This window comes from Schistocerca serialis, chromosome 4, assembly GCF_023864345.2.
Source record: "Schistocerca serialis cubense isolate TAMUIC-IGC-003099 chromosome 4, iqSchSeri2.2, whole genome shotgun sequence".
In the NCBI taxonomy this organism is placed as follows: domain Eukaryota; kingdom Metazoa; phylum Arthropoda; class Insecta; order Orthoptera; family Acrididae; genus Schistocerca; species Schistocerca serialis.
Genome location: NC_064641.1, coordinates 349,204,053 through 349,229,701, shown reverse-complemented (window position 1 = coordinate 349,229,701; position 25,649 = coordinate 349,204,053). Strand labels below are relative to the sequence as shown.

Genomic DNA, 25,649 nt, shown 5'->3' with positions numbered 1-25,649 from the left:
AAAGAACACATTGATACCGGTGTGTCAGACCCACCATACTTGCTCCGGACACTGCGAGAGGGCTGTACAAGCAATGATCACACGCACGGCACAGCGGACACACCAGAAACCGCGGTGTTGGCCGTCGAATGGCGCTAGCAGCGCAGCATTTGTGCACCGCCGCCGTCAGTGTCAGCCAGTTTGCCGTGGCATACGGAGCTCCATCGCAGTCTTTAACACTGGTAGCATGCCGCGACAGCGTGGACGTGAACCGTATGTGCAGTTGACGGACTTTGAGCGAGGGCGTATAGTGGGCATGCGGGAGGCCGGGTGGACGTACCGCCGAATTGCTCAACACGTGGGGCGTGAGGTCTCCACAGTACATCGATGTTGTCGCCAGTGGTCGGCGGAAGGTGCACGTGCCCGTCGACCTGGGACCGGACCGCAGCGACGCACGGATGCACGCCAAGACCGTAGGATCCTACGCAGTGCCGTAGGGGACCGCACCGCCACTTCCCAGCAAATGAGGGACACTGTTGCTCCGTCATCGAACCCATCGTTCTACCATTCCTAGACCGGCAAGGGAACTTGCTGTTCCAACAGGACAATGCACGTCCGCATGTATCCCGTGCCACCCAACGTGCTCTAGAAGGTGTAAGCAAGATCTCCGGATCTGTCCCCCATTGAGCATGTTTGGAACTGGATGAAGCGTCGTCTCACGCGGTCTGCACGTCCAGCACGAACGCTGGTCCACCTGAGGCGCCAGGTGGAAATGGCATGGCAAGCCGTTCCACAGGACTACATCCAGCATCTCTACGATCGTCTCCATGGGAGAATAGCAGCCTGCATTGCTGCGAAAGGTGGATGTACACTGTACTAGTGCCGACATTGTGCATGCTCTGTTGTCTGTGTCTATGTGCCTATGGTTCTGTCAGTGTGATCATGTGATGTATCTGACCCCAGGAATGTGTCAATAAAGTTTCCCCTTCCTGGGACAATGAATTCACGGTGTTCTTATTTCAATTTCCAGGAGTGTATATATAGGGATCGTGTCAACCCCTTCCGCATCAACTACAGCCTGAAGAAAGCGCACTGAAGCACCGAAACTGGTTGCAACAAAATAAATAATGTCATAAGTATGGCTGTAGGCGTTTCATTTTCTTCCAACAAAATATTTTCGCATGTGGAGGAGAAAGTAGGAGACTGAAATTTCATGATAAGATCTTGTGGCAACGAAAAAGCCCTTGTTCTCATGAGTGTCACCCCAATTCCTCTATCTCTCTCTCCCCTGTTACCCGATAATAGAAAACTAGCTGCCCTTCTTTGAACTTTTTCGATCTCTTCCGTGAATCCTACCTGATACTGATTCCACACCACACAGCAGTACTCCAGAAGAGGATGGACAAGCGTAGTGTATGTAGTCTCCTTAGTTGACCTATCGCATTTTGTAAGTGTTCTGCCAATAAATCGCATTCTTTGGTTCGCTTTCCAAAAATATAATCCATGTGATCTTTCCAATTTAAGTTACTCGTAACTGTAATCACTAGGTTGAATTCACAGCATTTCGATTTGTGTGATTTATCGTATGCCCGAAATTTAGCGGATTCTTTTAGGTACTCAGTTGACGACTGCACACTTTCCATTATTTACAGTCAATTGCCGCATTTTGCACCATACTGATATCATGTCTAAATAATTTTGCAGTTTTTTTTGATCATCTGATAGTTTTACAAGACATTAAACGACAACAGCATCTGGAAACACTATAATAGGACTGCTCAGGTTATGTCTTAAATGATTTATATGTATCAGAAACAGCAGAGCTCCTATAACACGCCTTCAGGGGAATGCCATATATTACTTCTGTCCTTACTCGATAAGTTTACAGTGACAGGAAATCACTAATTCAGTCACACAACTCAGAAGATAGTCCATATGAACGCTGTCCGATTAGAAGTCGCCTTTGAGTAAAGGTGTCACAAACATTCAAGAAATCTGAAAGTATGTAATCAATTTGGTATTTCCTGTCTAAAAGATTCATTACTTAATGAAAATAAAGAGCTAGTTGTGTTTCACAAAAACGATATTTTTTGAATCCGCTTTGGCTATCTCTCAATACATCGTTTTCTTCGAGGTTATTCGTCGTGTTCTAACACACTGTATCACCCCGAATCCTACTGAGAATCAGCGTTGGTGATATCGGTCTGTAATTCAGTGGATTGTTACTATTTCCTTTCTTAGGTATTGGTAGCGTGAGGGTACTGGTGTGTAGTATCTGTAAGTGGTTGCTCTTTGGAGGGCGATAATGCCCAGTGGCACGCAGAGTCACAAGCAGAGGCAGTTGTTGAGAGGCTGTGGAAGGTGTAGGCTGCGTAAGCCAAAGGCGGTTGCGTCGCGAAGGATTTATCTCTATGTTTAATAGGAGTAGTAGTGGCACACAGTATGAATAATAGTGTGTTTATGTTTGTGCAGTGTGATAAAGTCTCCATCAGTTAGTACCACACCATTGCATTTAACAATGATCGAAGTCTCGATATACAAGGTCAACTTCAACAAGAGGATTGTAACATAATAATCATTAATTAACCCATATAATCTCCAAGGATACGGGAGCTTAAAGTAGTCCGGATCATTCGACGAGAGAGTGGTAGTATATGATTGCTAAGTACGGAGCTATTTATCAGCATATTTGCAAAGGAACCTAACTGGTATACCACCTGGACCGGTGGCCTTGCCTTTATAAGTAGTTTAAGCTGCTCCACTGCACCTATGATACCTACTTCTAAGTTAGTAAATGAAATGATTGTATGGCATTGAAGGCCGGGAGGCCCCATTCGGGAAAGTTTGGCCGCCGAGTGCAAGTCTTATTTCAGGTGATGCCACATGATGATGAGGACAACACAACATCCGGTCCACGAACGGAGACAATCTGCTGCCCGGCTGGGAATCGAACCCGGGCCCACTGCATGGAAGGCAAACACGTAACCAATCAGCTAACTAGGCGGACATTCGAAGTATATGTGGAAATATAGGAACATGTTTTACATCACTGTGACCTGGGTGTAGATTGGCAACGGTTCGGAGGCGATGTTCGTTTGTATCAGCTTGACAGTGCATCCTGTTATGAAACATAATCTGTGAAGCAACGATTCTTTTACGGTAACATCCTGAAATGAACTGGCCTGAACCCAATGGAAAAACTTTAGGCTGAAGAGCGTCGTCTGCGCTCCTGATATCAGTATCAAACTTAAATACCTTCCCTGCTTTCGGTTTTTGAAGTAAGATGTCCTCCACACATTCAGACACATCATTGAATATGTTCTCAGGATAGTTCAAGCCTTCATAAACGCTAAGTTTGGGCGCACTCCCTGTTACTGTCCACTGAGTTTTTGTCATCGGAAATGTGAGGCTCCTACCAGCAGAGTAGGCCTATACCACTAGTAGTCTACGAGCGTCTCATGTATCGTGGTACTCGATTTATTAAGATGCACCATCAGGACAAAGTTCACTCTATGAGCTACTTAGGACTGTCAAATGGAAATCGTTAGACACAAAAAATATCATAATCCAGTGTTTACTATAGAAAACTTCACTGATAAGAGTTCTCTGCAGTCATTAGCGCTTACAATGAACATGGCTAGTAAAGCACTGTGGGATTTTAAAGAAACCCGTTGCTCGAGTGAGAGTTAATGCTGCCGCAGTCACAACTTCAAAGATAGAGCGTTGTAAGCTCATGAAATTCCCCTTTCTCCCAACAGATAAACATGCTCAGTGAAGCACATAAGTAACCAGCTCGCTATTCGTGGTTTTCTTTTTTCGGCAGTGTGGGTGCTGTACTGACACTTACATCACTCTCTGCGTAAGACGCCGAGTGTTCCCCGCGTGCCTCGCGCTAAACATTGTGGCTGGGCGCCAGCCGGGTAGGAGGAAAGGAACTGACCGGTCGCCGGCGGAGCGGGTTGTCCGGCGCCGTGAGTCAGCGGCCGCGTGGCACTGTGCCAAAGCGCCTCTTTACAAGGGCAGGCCGCACCGGGCCGCACGTGCGCGCCAGTGTGGGCGGGCCACGGCGGCTCACGTGATGTGGCGGAAGACCGCTTCCGAGACGGACCGCAACTGTCAGCGCGCTCTCCTCGTGTAATCAGGGAGTGGCGGGAGAGCAGGCTGCGTACACGCGTTGTGTGTCGTCTGGAATCGGACGTTTATTCTTAGAGCTCTGGCCCTAATTAGTGTTCAGCAGCCCTCATTTCGACCAGCTGCGTGACCGAGGCCGTCCGAAAGCGACGTCGCTCGACTTGGCAGTAGCCGGCTCGATTCCTGGAATTTCAGGAACTCCTCACCGCCAGCATCTACATCTACATCTACATGTACATTTATACTCCGCAAGCCACCCAACGGTGTGTGGCGGAGGGCACTTTACGTGCCACTGTCATTACCTCCCTTTCCTGTTCCAGTCGCGTATGGTTCGCGGGAAGAACGACTGTCTGAAAGCCTCCGTGCGCGCTCTAATCTCTCTAATTTTACATTCGTGATCTCCTCGGGAGGTATAAGTAGGGGGAAGCAATATATTCGATACCTCATCCAGAAACGCACCCTCTCGAAACCTGGCGAGCAAGTTACACCGCGATGCAGAGCGCCTCTCTTGCAGAGTCTGCCACTTGAGTTTATTAAACATCTCCGTAACGCTATCACGGTTACCAAATAACCCTGTGACGAAACGCGCCGCTCTTCTTTGGATCTTTTCTATCTCCTCCGTCAAACCGATCTGGTACGGATCCCACACTGATGAGCAATACTCAAGTATAGGTCGAACGAGTGTTTTGTAAGCCACCTCCTTTGTTGATAGACTACATTTTCTAAGCACTCTCCCAATGAATCTCAACCTGGTACCCGCCTTACCAACAATTAATTTTATATGATCATTCCACTTCAAATCGTTCCGCACGCATACTCCCAGATATTTTACAGAAGTAACTGCTACCAGTGTTTGTTCCGCTATCATATAATCATACAATAAAGGATCCTTCTTTCTATGTATTCGCAATACATTACATTTGTCTATGTTAAGGGTCAGTTGCCACTCCCTGCACCAAATGCCTATCCGCTGCAGATCTTCCTGCATTTCGCTACAATTTTCTAATGCTGCAACTTCTCTGTATACTACAGCATCATCCGCGAAGAGCCGCATGGAACTTCCGACACTATCTAGCATTAGTCTGCAATGTCTTCTAATCACAGTATTTTGGTTCAACTTCCTGAGGGAACTCCGAATGTTTCTACGGTAGTCCATATGAGCGGCAGTCAAATGAAAACCGAACACCCACCGCATCGGTACCATGGAATGGTTCCATTCAAAAGTAATCACCCCACTCGGAGACGAGACGATAAATTCCTGTTTTGCAGAACGCTATCGACATCTGACGGATCGACAACCGCACTCACTTTTGCACTTCCTTGCTCGATTGGAAGTGACGTTCACGCATGTCTTTCTTTAGATCGCCGAAGACTTGGGAACCACACGAAGTATACGAGCTGCAGTGTTTCCCATCCAAATCGCTGAAGCTTAGCCTTCGTCAGCGGGCAACGGGGCGATTCTATCCGACAACATTCAGGCAGCGCTAGGGCTGACGCCAGAGCCGACAGGGTAAACATTCCACATCTCCCCGCCAAAGCTGTTCACACGAGTCCCGGTAACGTCGTGATAACCTTCTCCTTTGACTGCAGAGGCGCTCTGCACATAGTTTCTCGAGCACGAAACCACAATCAATGCTGAGATCTATGGAGACACTATGTACAAGTCACGACGCGCCATAAAATCAAAACGCCAGAGAATGCAGTCGGATGGAATCATCCTGTTGCACTTTAACGCCTGCCGCTACACTGCCAATCGGACGAAGGCTACGCGTCAGCGATTTGGTTGGATTATACTGCAGCAGCATCCGTATAGCCGGGATCATTCGAGGTGTGATTTTCACCTGAAGAAATACATGCGTGGGCGTCGGCTCCAGTCGGACGAGGAACCTGCAAGAATGGGTGCAGTTGTGGATCCGTTAGCTGCCGACGGCATTCTACGAAAGAGGAATTGATCACCTCGTCCCCCAGTCGGATAAATGTCTGAACAGATGTGATGATTACTTTTGAATGCAGCCATTGCAGGGCCCACTGTGGCGGGTATTCGATTTTCGTTTGACTGCCCCTGCGTGATGCAAATGCCCTATCGGATGGTGTGATATTGTCTGAAGGAAGCAAGTTAAGGCTTAAATATTTAACGGACTGAAACGTAAATACAAAAAGAAGACATCTATGTTGTTGATGATATCTCCCTACCTTCCAAATACTTATGTCTTTATGATTACTGTAACACTGGGAAATGACAAACATCATCGAAACTAATGCCATGCTGATTTTTCTAGAAAAGAAACCATAAAGAAAACAGTGCATTAAAAAACAGGCTGGTATTTATGTTGCTCGGAGGATGGAAGGAGAAGTAAGACGAACGGAAAACGTAATGCTGTATTGAGGGGATTAATCCTCCATTTGATTTACGTGATGTCAGAAAAGCACGGAAAATAAAGACCTGGATGCGAATTTGAGCTCAGTTCCTACCTGATTCGAGTCTAATGCCTCAGCCATTGCTTCAACGTGTTTGTTGGCAATATAACTTAACGTACCGTTGGTTATAGGCTCTGAGCACTATGGGACTCAACTGCTGAGGTCATTAGTCCCCTAGAACTTAGAACTAGTTAAACCTAACTAACCTAAGGACATCACACACATCCATGCCCGAGGCAGGATTCGAACCTGCGACCGTAGCGGTCTCGCGGTTCCAGACTGCAGCGCCAGAACCGCGCGGCCACTTCGGCCGGCCGTTGGTTATAACTGAGTTCAGAAGTCTGTAGCTCAACACATAGTCCTCAAACGAGGCCCCTGTTGATGGTGGAAGCGTTCAAAACAGACTGTTGGTCGCAACACGCGAAGACTTGGTCTAAGCAATAATTGACCAGATATGTATTCGCCCTCAGGGTGTATGCACTTGAAGTTCAACTAGCCGGCCGCGGTGGTCTAGCGGTTCTAGGCGCGCAGTCCGGAACCGCGCGACTGCTACGGTCGCAGGTTCGAATCCTGCCTCGGGCATGGATGTGTGTGATGTCATTAGGTTAGTTAGGTTTAAGTAGTTCTAAGTTCTAGGGGACTGATGACCACAGATGTTAAGTCCCATAGTGCTCAGAGCCATTTGAACTATTTTTGAAGTTGAACTACTGTCCGTTGATAACAGCTCCAGTCTGTTATCAGTCTTCCTTGGATACAAAGTCCGAAAGCAGACATTGATCGTAGATGATAACGGGTGACACGTCACATTAATAATTCAGCTGAGTTTACACACACACACAAACGATGAGCACCAGATTATGTTCTTAATGATCAGATCGAAATGGCAAACAGCTTTTCCTGCTGAACTTCCGTGAATAAGCAGTCAAACCACCTAATTATTTCTCCCTCTCTTTTTCTTAAATACACGAATAACATAATTAAAACTTGGAAGAATTTGTCTGGCGCTCTTAGCTAACAAGATTTCAAATAATGAAGCCTCTTGTTTACATAAATGGTCTTAACATTCAATCGTAATACACACGTAGACATCACATATTCTGGTCCTATCACGTATAAGGTACGTTCTTTCAACATTTTAACCCTCACAGCTATTACACGCTCTATATTCAGTCAAAACGTTGTATTTAAAGGAAGTTCTTTTTAGTTCACGTAAGTGTACAGGACATGTTCCATGCTTCCCCGACGCGACATTGTTTTATAAAACAGTAAATGTAATTTTCGACGAAATACATGATGCCTAGCTCTTAGCCGAAGAGGCCATGCCAATGAAAGCTGTTAGTCAGATATTAGAATAAATGTCTTTCTCAGTAAGTATTTAACTTAAATATTTGTCAAACTTTTCACAGTAACAACCACTCAGGGTGAAACATTTCTCACGGTAAAGCAACGGTCACTACACTTTGAGAAACTATACGTAAACCTTCTGTATGCATGATGTGAAGCTGACGATCCTAAGACGGTTCAAAACCGGTGATGAAAATCACGAAATATTCTAATAAAGTATTTTAATATTTGTAGTTATTATTCAGATTCAGACAATCATGAAAAAAGGTATAGAGAAAAAAGGAAAAGTACTACAAATACAGTCAGGTAGCATAAAAAACAACTTGGAACAACGATAGTCATGGTAAGTAAAATTTCGCCTCTTGAATTCTGAAACTTACGAGAAATAGTGACAAGGCTATTTCATGGACAGATTTGATAATTAACATTTTACTGTGCTGGTCTCGTATACAGCTGTCATTAATTGTAGACTACCTGAAATGTTTTTCTTTTTCTTCTTTAGGCTATAATTCGTGTGCACAAAGAGGGGCTGGCATTTGAAAACATTGTTGGGTTTATTAGACTTTCTAATTTAAAAGCACATACTTTCGTATTGCTGCTGTTGCATCTTGAATATGCACATGAAACTTCAATTTAACAGTAACCATCACCAAAAAAAAAATTGAGAAGCAGTTCTAGCAAAAACAAATTATCTTTCAGTTTATATTTCTTTTACAGGCAGTCTAAATCTAAAGAAACACACAAAACACAAGATCAAAGCAAAATTTTGCATTCACAATGGAATACAATGTGATGCAAACTGAAACTTGGAGTGGTACACAGTCCAACTTCACATTCACTGGACTGTTATGCTCTCTTTCATTTCCTGATATATCTGAAGAAGAATCCTCCATAACAACACAACCTGTGAAATTAATACGATAAATGTGTAATCTTAAACTTCATCAAATACTTAGTTTTATTCCCTGTAGAATTGTCAAGGGCTTTGTAAATCATTTTCTCCAAACGTTTCCCTCTTCGCTTCACATTTTGAACACGATATCAACACAAAAGCACACAAAACGCACGAAGCAGAGAGACCTTGAATGTCACCTAATACCTGCGAAGTAAGAGACAATAACAAGGGTTTAAAAACCGATGAAATGTTGAGCTGATATCGCTACTTTCATCTATGAAGCCTGCAGACCTCACAGATGATCCCGGGAGCCGTAAAAATACTTTAGACACCTCGGAAGATCATCTTAACTTGCGTGGCGTACTAATATGAACATGTCTGCAGCAAATACCCATTTCCCGCAAGTACCTTTAATATTACGTCAGCATCATTTGTTCTAACGAAATTCAACGGTGAAGCACTTCGAACAAAGGCAATGCGTGCCGAGACAGACCTTTCAGAAGAGGGAAACAATGAACCGACAGCTTTAATACAGAAAGTATGGTTCTACAATTCCTTCCGGGACACGCTTATCTTCCCGGGAGCATATCACGCGACTCGCCAGACTCTTCGTTTGCGGAAACTCCTGTAACGCGGTGTGAATGGGAGCGCACAGCGCTCAGCAGCTGCGGGGAGTCACCGTGCCCCTGACACCATTGAACTGTCACCTGCCCCCGGCCAATGGCCTGCGAGCGTCGCCTGCTTTCGCTTGTAGCTGTGCGGCGTCACGGGCAGACGACGCGCCGTGCGTAGCCACTCGCCCCCCACCTCCGCCCCCCCCCCCCCCCCCGCCCTGCCCCCTCTACAACTTACTATCCGAAGGCTCCCCACTCCTCCGTGACCTACGTCACAGTCTCGCCTGCAAACCTGCGTGCACGCCGGTGGTGGGAGGAAGTTTGCTATAAAGCGCGCGCTCTGTGAGGTTTTCGTTATTGTTACCAGAGACTCAGCAGTGGGAAAGGCTGGCGTACTCTGCTACTGGAATCGGTTGATGGGTGACTTGGGCCAACACAGCAGAGAAACCGTGCCAATTTCAGCACGCTAAAGTGACACACAGTAGCCGCCGTACTTCAAGGAGCTTCATCTGTCCATCTGCTGCTTTAGTCTGTGGAAGACATCAGCGAAAGCAAAGGTAGGACCTGCCAGCAAAACTGCACGAATAAATTTCTTAGCGTTCGCATAACTTGTGCTTATGTGCTCCAAAATTACGTCTTTCACTGAACGTCCACACTGACTTCATTAACGAATCTTCTTGCCTGTTTCTTTGTAAAAACTTATCCATAGTGTGAGGACAGATTTTGTCGAGGCGCACTGTATAATAATAATCGTTGGCTGGATAACATGAAATGGCCGAATATGTTGAAATTCTTAGTCTTGGAAATTACTGTTGAACCAACAACGTAATAAAATTTCAAAATTATTGGAATCGAAGAATTACGAAGAACGGATTGCTACCATTATGTACACTGCTCTCTTGTAATGGACATGGTCTGGCATCTGTTTTCTTCATAGTTCTTCTCAGTAGCTTGCCTCAGAGCGATTTTGAGAAAATAGTCTGCAGTAAATAACCTATAATTACGACCGCATAATTTTACATGTAAATCACACATAAATACTTCGGATGATAGTGCATCATATCAGTAGCATAATTTACTTCGCTTGAGTCCAAAATAAATGCCCATTGATATGAACTATATATCAGAATCTAATCTCTGTCCACCCACAGGCAACAGCTGTCGTGTTCACGCTGTAGATACCGATTTATCAGTTCCCGTGGTGGAAGTATAAACACAATGTTTTCCTCTGTAGATGCTTCTTTCCTGTCACTGTGCATATATATCTGACATCCAAAGGCAGCGTCCTCAAAGTGGGGCATATTATACGAAGTTGAAAGCGGCACGATGAAAAACGACCGTACGAGACACAAATGTTGACAAGCCTGATAATCTACTCGGCTCTTGACACAGGTATGAGACTTCTGATGGATTTTCCAGCAAAGGAAACGAAATAGAAGTTCTACACTGTCCAGTGATAGACAGTGCAAGAAACTGACGTAACTGAAGAAATCAATAGCTAGACGTACCACAATCCCAAAAGGGGTATGAATTACTAAGGTGTACCGTAAATAAAAATGATTTTATCCCTTAAGATGAATACCAAAAATTTGGTGTCAATCATTATACGAAAGCTAGAAGAAAATATCCACTATGCTGTATGCAAATGGCTCTGAGCACTATGGGACTTAACATCTGAGGTCATCAGTCCCCTAGAACTTAGGAACTACTTAAACCTAACTAACCTAAGGACATCACACACATCCATGCCCGAGGCAGGATTCGAACCTGCGACCGTAGCAGTCACGCGGTTCCGGACCAAAGCGCCTAGAACCGCTCTGCCACCAGGGCCGGCATTTACGGGACGTGAACGACTGTCGAAATATTAGAGTATTTATAGTCGTTTGTCTTGTTTAAAGTGAAAAGGGCATTCATTAATATTGTCATGTGCCTTTTACGTTGCGTTTGCACCTTACTTACCCGAATTCCTGTAGAAATACTTCCACGTAAAACACATTTGTTTGGTGATAAAGGTATCAATTTCAAGGTTGCTGCAAATGTTCAAACTTGACTTCAGGATCGAGAGATTGGCAGGGATATGCTGTCTTCCAAAAACTAAAATCTACCATGAGTAGTTAGTTAAGCTCGTAAACTGGTCATACCATCGTTTGAAAAATGCAAAAACAAACTACAAAAAATACTGAAAATTTCCCTACAGACTGCATTAATACGATGTAAAAATCTGAGACGCTGTGCAGACTGGCAAATGCTTCACGTCTTCTTCTTGATGCAGACGTCAAAATTCTGGCATGAAATCTGAGCGGTAACGGCAATAGGGAAAATTCGCCATATTAGAGTTACTTATGCACTAGAGATTTATTGTACGATAAACCACTAGGGCTGCCATACTGCGATTAGCTGAACAATATCCTGGTGTTAGCTCACTGTCGTATCGAAGATAAGCTGGCAAACATTCGCCAATATTAGTGCAGAATTCCAGCGATAACAAAGCTCGGCAGCCGCTGATAGCCTCGAGATTCCCATGTCGTATCAGTTGGTGTAATTACACTAATAAATCCAATAAGACTGCGTTTATAAGCAGGCAAAATAGAAGTCAACCTAGTATTGCATTCATAATTTTGGCACACAGTACGTGGCTCTTGAACAACAGATATGACAGCAGGATCCCTCCTAACGGACGAGAGGTAGCGCAGTGAAGCCTGTTTACTCACTCGGTTATTTTGCTGAGTGTTTCCTATAGTTACATGGGCTACTGTTGACATATTGTTTTCACATCCGGGGGAAATCAATTTCAACCTAATTCGTCGTTTTATTTATGTCCATCGCAATTTCTTTCGCCAAATTTTGGCGAATGAGTACGTAAAGCTCACAACAGTCGTGTCCTTGCTTCGATCCGCGCAAAAAATAAAAAATAAACATTAAATAACTAGGAAAATGTACCGAAACAATCTTGGAAGAGAGTGGAGCAGGTAAATTAACGGGAAACGAACAGCGGCTGACATTAACCAATCCACCGGCCGCGGTGGTTGGAGCACCGGCTGCACTGTTCCAAGGAAGTGAATTTTTGAATCCCTGTCTAGCATCCACACATTCTGCTTCCGTTTTATCCCCAATCCTCCAAAGATGGTTACTAGGTTGGCTCTCTCCATAAAATCACGAACTGCTTCAACTAAGCTGGTGTTTGTTTCTAAAGATCTCCCTGTCAACGATACATTAAATTCTAATTTTTCTTCATTCCAGTTACATACGCGTGTAACAGTGTTAACCAGTTTTCCTTTTCTGTTATCTAGAATAAGGACACTAATATCTCGCTGAACTTTGTATTACTCAAGGGCGTCTAAAACTAGGTATTCCGTGTACCTCGTTGCCAATGTAATTAAATGAAGGGGGTGAGTCACGAAGTACATTAATACGAATGTAAAATGTAGCAAGTGTATAAATGAAATTTGCATTCAGCTGTTGTGGAAATTCGAACCTTACTCAAACAGGATGTTATTCAATCTTTGTCTGTCATAGAATAAGAAATCGTATTTACGCTACTGAAAAATCAGGAAAATTTCCAATACCTGAAAATAAATTTGGTTCTTCACACCCCATTGCTGCATGTTAGATTTCATTTTCCATTTACTTCACTAAACGCTTCTATCGAGTTACCTCCCAGAAAGATAGCTGCACAACAGCCAGGTCGCGAGTGACTACAAAGTCAACAAAATAATAATTCTTACTAACGAAAAAAAATTCTCGCAGGTACATGGCTGACCAGTGACGTCATAGACCTAATATTTATACAAAATACAAGAGGCACATACGGATACAAGGCAACGACCTTGCCGCAATGGATACATCGGTTCCAGTGAGATAACCGAAGTTAAGCGCTGTCGGGCGTGGTCAGCACTTGGATGGGTGACCATGCACTGTTGCCTTTTTCGGGGTGCACTCAGCCTCGTGATGCCAATTGAGGACCTACTCGACCGAATAGTAGCGGCTTCGGTCAAGAATACCATCATAACGACCAGGAGAGTGGTGTGCTGACCACGCGCCCCTCCTATCCGCATCCTCAATGAGGATGACACGACGGTCGGATGGTCCCGATGGGCCACTTGCTGCCAGAAGACGTATTACATACGGATACAGCACTTTGGGTTATTCCGGTACAGCCGTCAGATATCGTTTGTTAGTCAGTAATTTGTGGGTGCGAGAATCTTCATGAAGAGTTTAATTCTGAAACTGTATTATGCTACAAAAGAACTAACAAATGTGTAGGTTTCCTTTACCTTAAATATCTGCGCTTGGTCAAGAAGAAGTGACAGTTTCATGAAAACATTTACAGCTTAACTTATCAGTTGATGACTTAACGAAAGATTGTTAATCGGTACTGGTCGCAAACATTCTACCTCGCTTACATTCTGGGGTTACTCAACACAGCCAACTAATCAGTACTACCGAAAGAAACAGAAACTATAATTATTTAACATTTTTACCTAGCTTACATGAAGACTTCTGCTTCCATGTTCAACAATATTAACATATCTAAATTAATCTAATTACTGGTGGCTTCACACAGTACACCACAGAAACTGCCTACTCCATCGTCTTTTCCTCACAGGCAGCTACCTAGAACTGTGAGCCCAGCGCTCTCTTACTGCAACAAAGCGGTCACGCACAATCAGCGATCCGAGACATTCATCGTTTGTAGTATCCTAGATTCATTTTAATTTATTCATATTCTTATCTTATTCTGGTGCCACATACAAGTGTGCCCCAGTAGACGCCTTTCAACCATACACCAGAAAGTGTCCCGCAGACGGCTCTTTTAAGGATCCATGTTTTTGAAACACTTCTAATTCTAGTACAGAATGCTTTAACCGGAGTCAGATTTTGCTATTAATTGTGATACATCCTGTAAAAAGTGAAATGAAATGAGCGTGTGGCATTGATGGCCGGGAGGCACCAACCGGGGAAGTTCGAACGGCAGGTCTTATTGCAGGTGACGCCATATTGGCGACTTGCGCGTCGATGACGATGAGATGATAATGGGGACAACGGAGCACGCAGTCCACGAGCGGAGAAAATCTCCAACCCGACCGGGAATCGACCCGGACCCGCTTAATGGCAGGCAAATACGTTACCACTCTGATAAGCAGAGTGTGTACCTCACCAAATGATCATGACAGCGTAATTAGATTCGCGTTGTCAGATACCGATGTACGTCCACAAATGCAATAGCACGGAAAGGAAAGAACCCTGATTCACTGCAGAAACTCTGCCATTCATCGAAGTCTAGTTTGCGAAGTACGAGCGTAGGTACAGTATACCTGAAGTCTCAGAATAGATTTTCACTGTTTAAAATAAATCGGTAACAGTTCTGGCCACGAGATGAAAGCTCGTCGCGTGTGGATGGACGCTTTCTTTCCACCGGTGCGCCCCCAGTAATTGTCTATCGCAGAACGCCTCCGCCTCCGCGCCGGTGTGCGCACGCCCGGCGTCGGGTTACCTCGGCCCGCCGCTCTTAAAGATCGGCGCCGCGAATAGTTGGCAGCGGGCGGCGCGCCCAAGTGCCAGGGCCCTGTCCGGCCGGGCGCCGCCGCAGGCTGCCTGCCACGGGCGGCTGTTACGACACGGCGCCGCCGGGCTCAGCGACCGTGCGCCGGAGTTGCATCAGCCGCGGGGAGGCGGCGGCGCTCGCCGCCACGCTCTGCACCCGTCGCCGGAACTGCTGCCGCGGGAAGCCAATTTCAGTCGAAGCTAACGGGGAAGTAACGTCAGAACAACGTGTGTGCTCGTCCAGCACATTTCTTCACTGCTGTAGAGTTTCGTGATTGGAACGAGTGTTACCGGAGTAAGGTGTGTGAAGGGCGGAAGTAAAGTTGGTTGAGGTGTGGGGGCCTTTCTCAAAGTAGACTCAGGTAGGTATTGTGATCGTGACGATACAGCCCAAGCACGCGGCGAACTTTCTTCCAAGGTACGAAGGGCGCTTCAATAAGTAATACAACATTTTTTCTCTGCCTATTTCGGTTGGAAAATTCGAAATTTGTTGTGGGACATCGTGGAATATTGCCGCTTTGGCCCCAATACTTTCATGAAGTGGCGGCGCTGTATGTTTCCTACAAAGCGGTGTCTTATTTGAGTTCCAAGCAGAGAGCTGTCATAGATTTTTTTTTTTTTTTTTTGCGGTAAACCAGCGCATCACAGATATTCGTAGGCACTTGCAGAATACCTATGGAGACCTCGCAGTAAACAAAAAGCACGGTGAGCCGCAGGGCGAGGTGTTTGTCACTATCTCAACACCCTCGCCCAGACTTGTCCGATCTCCCCCCTGCTGGCCTGCGGCACACAAATGCTACTCTTACAACTTTGGAACGTACACTTACTTTAGAGGTGATAGACAGATCACAAACACCTCGCTGCTCGAGGTGTGAGGACGGGGCGTGAGTCATGCTTGGGTAGCTCAGTTGGTAGAGCACTTGCCCGCGAAAGGCAAAGGTCCCGAGTTTGAGTCTTGGTCCGGTACACAGTTTTAATCTGCAAAGAAGTTTCATATCAACGCACACTCCGCTGCAGAGTGAAAACTTCATTCTGGAAACATCCCCCAGGCTGTGGCTAAGCCATGTCTCCGCAATATCTTTTCTTTCAGGAGTGCTAGTTCTGCAAGGTTCGCAGGAGAGCTTCTGTTAAGTTTGGAAGATAGGAGACGAGGTACTGGCAGAAGTAAAGCTGTGAGGACGGGGCGTGAGTCATGCTTGAGTAACTCAGTTGGTAGAGCACTTGCCCGCGAAAGGCAAAGGTCCCGAGTTCGAGTCTCGGTCCGGCACACAGTTTTAATGTGCCAGGAAGTTTCATATCAGCGCACACTCCGCTGCAGAGTGAAAATCTCATTCTGGAAACCTTGCTGCTCAACTGGACGTCTCTGTTTGGCGGTGCTGACACACTCGTTCACCAGCTGTGGTACTCAAAGGTGTGTGCCTGCTGGACTCATCGCCGCCTAACAGAAGACTACAAACAGCAACGAAAGACCGTCTGCGCGGAATCGGTTGCTCCTTACGAGATTGATCCTGACAATTTTTTGTCTAACATCGTGAAAGGCGTTAAAACGTGAGTTTATCACTTCGAACCGGAAACAAAACGGTAATCCAGGTAATGGCGCCACACCACTTCTCCCCGGAAGAAAAAGTTCAAAGCCGCACTCACAACCGAAGTCATGAGATGGGCTTTGGCATTCTGAAGGGGTTATTCTGTTTGTTGTCCTCCCTGATGCTGCAACGATCATCCCTGAAGTGCACTGTGTTTCTATCAGGTAACTTAAACATGTAACTTTAGCATGTTCGTCATCACAGAATTGTAAACTTTTGCTTCTCCATGACAACGCAAGGACAACACAAGCCTGCGACTGAGCGAGGTGGCCCAGTGGTTAGCACACCGGACTCGCATTCGGAAGGACGACGGTTCCATCCCGCCTCCGGCAATCTTGATTTAGGATTTCCGTGATTTCCCTTAATCGCTCCATGCAAATGCCGGGATGATTCCTTTGAAAGGGCGCCGCTGGCTTCCTTCCCCATCCTTTCCTAACCCGATGAGACGTATTACCTCGCCGTTTGGTCTCTTCCACCAACGTAGCCCAACAAGTCTGCGCATCCAACAGAAGCTCGCAAGACTTTACTACACTGTTTTTGCTCAGCCACCTTAGAGCCCGCACCTTTCGACTTCTACCTGTTTTTACCAACGAAGCATGCACTCCATGGCAAGTAGTACAGGGATGATGGGGGGGGGTTACTGGTGCAACAAGACGCTGGCTCCAACATAAACTTGTAGAATGGTGGGATATGGGCATACAGTTCCAGTAAGTTAATATAAGACCGTCGCATAGAATGGAGACTGTGTTTTGTAGCCAAAACAGTGGGGAGTAATATGGTGTACTGGAATCCTGAATAAAACAAACTTGCTATCAGAAAGAAAGATGCGTTGCATTATTTATGGAAAGCCGCTCGTAGCAGTTAGTCCCTCCTAGAGGTAACAGTTAAATGTCAGTTAATGACACATTGGCTGCAAAATGCGTCACGAGATCTTAAGACGAATGACAACGCTCAGGAGTTCTATGAATACACATGCTTCACTTTTACGTCGAATTAGGCGCTGCAGTCATGGACTGTGGGGCTGGTCCCGGCGGAGGTTAGAGTCCTCCCTTTCAACTTAGCCCCGATGACCAACAAAGACATGTCTGGAGGCGCCCGAACAGCTAAGGGATACCAACCTGACTGTAGCCCGTGATACGGGTCGACAACCAGCAGTGATGGTCGTCGGTGCCACTTCTTTTCATAGCAGCACCCGTTTAGTAGTCATACGCGACACCTTGCAGGACAATGGCGCGTCGACGATATTCTACGCCCCGTTTTGTTGCCGTGGAAAGCCACCCTGCGCTTACGTTTCAACAACATAATGCCCCACCAGCACATGGAGACGGGTTTTTACTGCTTACCTTCGTGCTTGCCTATGCCATTGGCAACAAGGTTGCCGGTTCTCTCGTCAGTTAAGATCATAAGGGGCATTATAGGCAAGGTCTCCCAGCCAGCCCGGGATTTTGACGCGTCAATTGGGAAGAATTTGGCATGAAACCCCTCTGGAGGACACAAAACAACTGTTGGTCATCGCCAAGCCGAATTACTGTTTGCGTAAGGGCCAGAGGTATACCAACGCATTATTGACTTGTTCAGTTTATGAAAACCTCTCTCTTGAATGAATCATACAGTTTTTCTGAAATCTGCCGACTTCCGTCCCATTCGGATAATTCCTTTGTCGTAAGTCCTTTTTTTTTTGTAATGTGTATATTTGGTAGTAAATACGAGGGCTGTCCAGAAAGAAAGTTACGATTGATCGCGAAATGAAAATCACAGTGAAAATCAGCAATGTTTCATTTGTAACAGTGCAGAATGCCCCTGCAGAATGAGGCTCAGAATTGTCTTGGAGAAGAAACCGCAAGACAGTTATGTAATGTTGGTTGCATAGCTTCAGGGGAAAATTCTCACCAGGCCCTCGTACTTGGCGAGAGACACTATTTTCTATAACATCTTTACGCGCTCACTAAGAGCCCAGGAATGAAAAGAGCGACATAATTCTACCTAGAGTCATACTAGAGACACTGCCGAACACATCTTTGCAAAGCTTTATCGGATTTTCATAGTCGTTTCCATTTCGCGACCGATCGTAACTTACTTTCTGGACAGCCCTCGTATATGACACTACTTATATCAGCATGTGAAACTCATTCCTGACAGCGCTCTTTCACGTATATAGTATAGGATATTACAGAACATAGTTCTATTAAAGTAACAAGGAAGTCGCGGCATCTTTAGCAAAGGCGAAGAATTCTAAAGAATACAGTAGGACACGAACATTCTCCTTCATAACGGCACACATCTACCCAGTACATTACAGTGTACTCGGGGAACTTTCGAATTTCTTCTTTGATGTTATAATTTAATCTTAGGATCTCGTAATACTTTTACCACCAATGTGTCATTAACTACCATTTAATTATAACAAATCGTGACAAGAGTGACGTTTTTGAGGCAGCATGTATTCAAAGGGCGTAAATGAAAACGATGAAATTGAATAAGACGTCTCCAAAGTTCTTCATTTACGGACTGCTATAGAGTTTCGCGGTCACATCGAGTGTGCACAGTTTGTGTGCATCTGCTGTGTTGCTGACCTGAGCTCATTCGTACGGTCTGTTACCTGCGCACTCGCTTGTAAAATACGGGCGGGAAGTTGCTCCATTTTGTCCACTTTGCGCTTGTAGACTTCGCTCTTAACCCAACTCCACGAACAGTAGTCTAATGAAGTAAGATGACTCCACGGCGACCGATCCCACTCCCAGGATACGTTTTATTGAGGTAGAGTGTCACTGGCCATATGGAATGCGCTGGAGCTCCGTCGTGCTGAATGTACATAAGACATTATGTTGCCAAAGGAATATCCTCCAAGTATAGTAATAACACATTTTGAAGGAAATCAAGATACTGTACTCCATTAATACGATTATCTAAAACAACTGAACCTATGAGTTGGTCATCAATAATACCGCACCACACTTTCGCTGAGAAACGTCGACTCATCAGTGAACAGAACACGTAGAATACAGCGTTCATTGGCAATGACTCATTGACAGAATTCCTTTCTTTTGGCATCATCTCCTGTATGCAGATGTTGCACACTCTGCCGACGATAGGGGTGCAGACCCTGCTCTGTGCTGTGAGCATCACTCGTGTTTGTGGAATACCAAGCTGTGCAGCAGGTCTTATGGAGATGTTTAATTGAGTTGCATTTTACCGTTTCAGGGATGTTCTCAACTTCACTAAGGTCTTTACTGGACGGAACATTCAGATACAACACATGCACTGAGAAGCGTCTCGCGCCCACGCAATCTGTCAAACACTTTCTGGATACTCCATTATCCGGATCTGTGCGATTAGGAAATCTTCGTTCTCGAATAGCAAAACCCGTAGACGAAGATCAGGTCAACCCCATTCTACATGTACGAAGGCCTCACTGTAGTAGTGAGATGTGAGATAGACAAAGAGTGCAGTTGCAGGACCCGTCGTCCCACCAAGCTCAAGTCAAGTATGCATTGAAATGGTCAGCTACGACAACACTAGAGAGCCTAACGTCACTTTAGTTGTATTCGGATGTGAGTGCTGGTGGCGGAGGACATGCGGTCGCACCCATGATTTTCAAATAGCTGTTTATTGAATATGGTTAAGAAAGGAACATGTGTTCATTTGAAGTTTTTTGTTCAGAATCGCCAATATGAACACCCCTCAAAGCATGTACCTCTCCTCCTGAATCACCATGTACAGGACATGTCCTAAGCTGCAAAACAGTGTGTCACTCAACCTTGGTACCCTTACCCGGTTGAATTAACAAAAGAAGATCCAATGGAGAAGCCTAATGTTCGTTGTGGGCTCGTTCAGTAAGTGTGAGAGCGTTACGGAGACGCTGAACGAACTCGGACCGCAGACGCTGCAGGAGAGTCGTTGTGCATCACGGAGAGGTGTACTGCTGAAATGCGAGAGCGCACGTTTCAAGAAAAGGGGAATAACATTTTACTTGCTCCCACATACGCCACGTGAAATTATTACGACGATAAGTTCAAAGAGACTAGTGCTGGCACGGAGGTATCGACATTCATTGTCCTAGTAAACCATTCGTGACTGCATCAGGGAAGGGGGTATTATTATAGTTGTAGTCAGAAGTGGAGGTTCTACGCAGAATCGGAGAGGAAAGGAATATGTGGAAAACACTGATAAGGAGAAGGGACAGGATGATAGGACATCTGCTAAGACATGGGGGAATGACTTCCATGCGACTAGAGGGAGATGTAGAGGGCAAAAACCGTAGAGGAAGACAGAGATTGGAATACGTCAAGCAAATAATTAAGGACGTAGGTTGATGAAGAGATGAAGAGGTTAGCACAGGAAAGGAATTCGTGGCGGGCCGCATCAAACCAGTCAGTAGACTGATGACAAAAAAAAAAGTCGGAAGTACCCTCTGCCACACACCTTGTGATCGCAAACGAAATGAGGATTTTGATGTAGGTTAGATCTATTTGTCGGACAAGGACTCGAACAAATATCTTTGTACTCCGCGCCGATCGCTTTTATTATTAAGAGCTAATCGAGCACGCGTCATTGTCCGAGTCGATCATACAGCATGCACGTACCTCTCTCCCATTTTTACGATACTGCACAAAACCTACCTTGTGCTTGTTTGTGGACTAGCGCTCCTGTAAGACAAAGTGTGACAGATAAATGCTTTTACCTACAGCGTAGAGTTTGTTCGCAGATTGTAGCTTATATCCTCTACCTGAGTCAGAATAATGCTTCTGGCTATATCATTTGCTCCTCTGGGAGAGGGAATGCTGAGGAGTAGAGGTGGGCCAAACGGTTATTCTGGAGTAACCGTTATCACAGTTCCAGTTATTCTTTGATAACCGTTATCGTTAACGGTTATTAATAACTGCCAAGTTATTTTTCGCTAGCGAATACCGATAACTCCGACAGTGAAATAACGACATAGTTGGAATCCATCAGTTTAGTTATCAGTATAACTGCGAGTAGTGTGAAATAGCAGGAATGTCGTATGAATCGTGTCATAACCTCAGCTTATTAACTCCGGGTACATTTTAGTTGATGTTAGAACGACTATTAGTGTTTCAGATTATATGTTTGTAGGTTATCGGTCGCTATTAGAAATATTATCTTCGCAGCTGCGACAGAAAGTACGCGGAACTTCGCCAAAGCACTGTTTAAGTAAAATGTTAACAACGTGCGTTTTTAAGTATGAAGTAATATGTAAACTGAGTACAGTAGGTTAAATTCGAAGCTTAATTTCTTGTGCTGCTCACATAATAGAATAAAGTGTACAGCCTTGTAATACAACAAAAAATATGCGTAATGTGACAGATTCGTTTACTCTTGTGCTGTAAAAGCTAGTCCTATTGGGGAAAGTGTGAGTACGCTAATCCAAGTTTTATGTCAGATTTGGAAACTGCTCGATTTCTCCAGCTACAGCATGTTTATAACATATGAAGACATGCAGATCGAAAAGGTTGACAGTGTTACATTTCTGGGACTACAACTCCATAATAAATTCAGTTGGGAAGGGCATACCACATTTTTTCATTCTATTATTTCATAAGGGAGCATATTCTGTGGTAACTTATCAAACGTAGCAAAAGTTTTTCGCATGTAAAAGCGTGTAATAAAAATCATTTGTGATATCAATTCAAGAACATCATGTAGGAACCTGTTCGAGGAACTTTGTATTCTAACTACTGCTTCCTAGTATATTTATTCCTTAATGAAATTTGTTACAAGTATTTCCAACCAATAGCTTAATACATAATATCAGTACTAGAAATGGGAACAACAATCTACATAAAGACCTAAAATCACTTACCTTGGTCCAAAAGGGGTCCAATATTCAGGAACATGCATTTTCAATAAACTGCCAGCAAGTCAGCAACCATTAAAAACTTGGTTTCAGATAAAGCACGGTTTACAGTGTGTTTGAAAGACTATTTGATACAGAAGTGTCTGATTCCACCCGTCATCAATATGCCGGAAATAGCTATTTTAAGTGTGTCTATGACGTTACTACATACACATGGCAACAAACACGAAGATACATATAAATAGTACAATAACATTTCCCACCAAAAATACAATCAAACCAACGGGACAACTGCGGGAAGTTGGGGGTTTTAGAGTGAGGACAAGCTAGTAAAAAAAACACACCATGATCCCAAAACACAAAATGAAGAACAAAAAGAAAAAAAATACAGCATTCTTCTACACCAACAAAAATCTGCAGGAATCGGACACTTCCCTTGAACAATATAGGTCAACCATAGGTGACCATACCAAAACACCAATACCCACAACTAAAAGTACGAAAATTGGAATCGGACATTTTCCTTGACCTACATAGGTCAACCTCAGATGACGGTACTAAAACATCAGTACATACAACTATGAAAATGGGAATCAGTCATTTCCAGTGACCTATATAGGTCCACCACAGCTACTGATGCCAAAAAACCAACACCTACAACTGCGAAAAATAAAACCACAATCCCAAAAGTCCACAAATCAATCATCCCTATATAAATTAAATCACATTCAATACTTCATAAATACACAAAACATCACAGCTAGAAAAAAAAAATAATTACCACCAGCAAATTCCGGCACTGCAACCTAGATCGACACACACAAAAACCAACTCATAAACACCGTGCCGTAATGACATTCACACACCACAACACCTTTACGTCGAAGCAGACGGGTGGAATCAGACGCTTCCATTGACCGCTCCTTCTACTCTGTAGATGAATATCGTAACAGAGACTGATAGACCAACTTAGGTAAAAATTCTGCTATATTTCAGTTTTGACAGCACTTGGTTGCAACAGTCAAGATCGGGTATTCTGTGTATGATTAATTTATTGAAAGTGCGTATCTGTATCTGTGTTTCATTCTGACAGTGTATCAATTCTGTAAATATTAGCAGTTACTGTGATATATTCACATATTTTGACAATCTCCTGACAAATGATGAGGATAATAATTATTATATTCCACTGTATTATGTTATACGTTCTGACATGTTATTTGTCATTCGCGACGGCCAGCGGCTATTTCCGAAGAAGTACGTAAATATTTGTTCGCTCCAGTAACTATCGTCTCTGTAATATCACCGGGGTCTAAGACTGGAGTCACTGTATCAGGAACACAGACACACAGTTATTCCGTTACCAACTTCCAGGTTACTTGTAATGGTAGTCCGATAACTGCCAGAGAGCGAGAACTGTGAGCCAATAACGATAACTACCAGAGGAAAATACCTATCTCTGACAGTTATTTCCATAGTCGCTCGAATTCCTTATGGTACCTCTCTTTATACAACCCGTCCAAGCTAAATTGACATATGAGCCGGTGGCTTAAGGGAACTACCGTACTTGTTAATGCCTGTACTGCAGCTCCTATCAGCCACTGCTCGGACATTAATCTTATTTAATTGTTTGTGCTAAAAGTAACGAAGGCGCACGATATAGTACACAGTTCTTATCAACAGGTGGCGCGCAGTCTCACAGTCATTCCCATGGCCTATAGAACGCCTTCAAAATGGTCTATCCTCTCCTTAGTTCCTAGCCAGTTATCCGATGAGTTGACGGGAAAGCGTAGTACGATCTTCGGTCAACAGATGGCGCGAGGCACTGTTGACATTAGACAGTTACTGAAATAACTGCCTGTATCAGAGGAACGGTTATCGCAGTAACCGTTAGTTTTCAGTAACCGGTTATTTCTATCAGTTACGTTATTTTTTGCCACCTCTACTGAGGAGAGTGCGTTAGCCCTTGCCTGTTCCCGGAATGTGACAGTCTGCAGTTCTATGGGCTACAATGTAAATTCTCTCATTGTATTTTTTTTTGTACATATCTACCGAAGAAGGATGACACAGTAAACTGAAATATGCCGCTGCTTCCAGTGTATTGTTGTAGTTGTTCTCCACAACAGAAAAACCGACGAAACGTGATTTTTTTTTTGTTCTTTCCTTTCTTAAATTAAACAACGCAGATTTTTTTCTGAGTAACTCATTCAGAGTTTCCAAACTCGTGTCAGAAGTCGTGACGGCCAGGAAAGCCATAGCAACCAACCACATGTAAGAATGAAATGTATCAATTTAATCATTTAATTTTAATTATGAAGTACTGTTAGTACTTAAATTGGCTACCTGCGTCTGTTGTCATTATCATTATTATTGCGCTAAAAAAGCCACAACGATTACATTACGCCAATAAATTTTTACCAGACGATCAGCATCAAGTCATTATTTTACTCTTATAAAACCAACTGAAAATGAACACAGTGTGAAGATTCATTAGGAAATTCACGAAGCGATTCCCAAGTAATTTCCACGTTTGTAATCGCATACGTTGTATTGAAATCAGCTAAATGCCTCACCGGATGGTTCGAATAAGACGTGCAAGCACCTTACCGCTATTTTGAGATCTCCAATGTATAACTGCCATTTAATTGTGAACCTTGAGCATTACCTCAGTTGGAAAACCACAAAAACCCAATCAGATTATAGGCAACTGGTGATCATAGTGAACTACAAAGCGTGGGAGAAACGGGTTTCTGAAGTGTTGCTATCGCACGCGATATCTTAAGAGTGTAACAGACGTCAACTCGTCATAGCAGACTGTATTAATATGTCAATTCGACAGTTCCGACGTAAACTTAATCGTAGTCGGTTTGAGAGGATTAAAACGCACAACAAAGAGAGATATTTTCATCTGATCACGGTGTTCGTTAGTAAGGCAGCAAATTGTTAGTAATGAGAAAGTTTGATCACAAGTGGATTTTCCGAGGTTCTGAATGACCTAATGATTCCAAGACGGTTGACCAGTTGTCATGAGTTTTGTTGTGACCCCAGATGAATGGTGCTATTGACAGCGACTGTTCTATTCACTACATCTCGAGAAGCATCCACTTTCAGAATATAGGAGTTTTTCTGTATTGACTGAGTCTGATGCGTTACTTTACAGTTTTCTTGCATTAGATGTTTCGAACTATGTAAGGTATAATTATTAGTAAACCAACGTTACTGTTCATACCACAGTTTGAAACTGGGGTGATAATCAAGAAAACATCTTGTTTGCTACGATCAGAAATTTGCATTGATGTTCCTGTACACAGATGCCGCGGGCA

General features: G+C 44.2%; 1 protein-coding gene across 1 annotated transcript in view; it reads left to right on the top strand.

Moving 5' to 3' along the window:
• The first annotated feature begins 9,714 nt into the window (after positions 1–9,714).
• Positions 9,715–25,649, top strand: part of LOC126474121 (proton-coupled amino acid transporter-like protein pathetic) — an 80,979-nt gene continuing 65,044 nt past the window's right edge. Inside the window, exon 1 of the mRNA XM_050101551.1 lies at positions 9,715–9,938. The gene's annotated coding sequence lies outside the window, so the exon portion shown is untranslated. The remainder of the gene's footprint in view (positions 9,939–25,649) is intronic.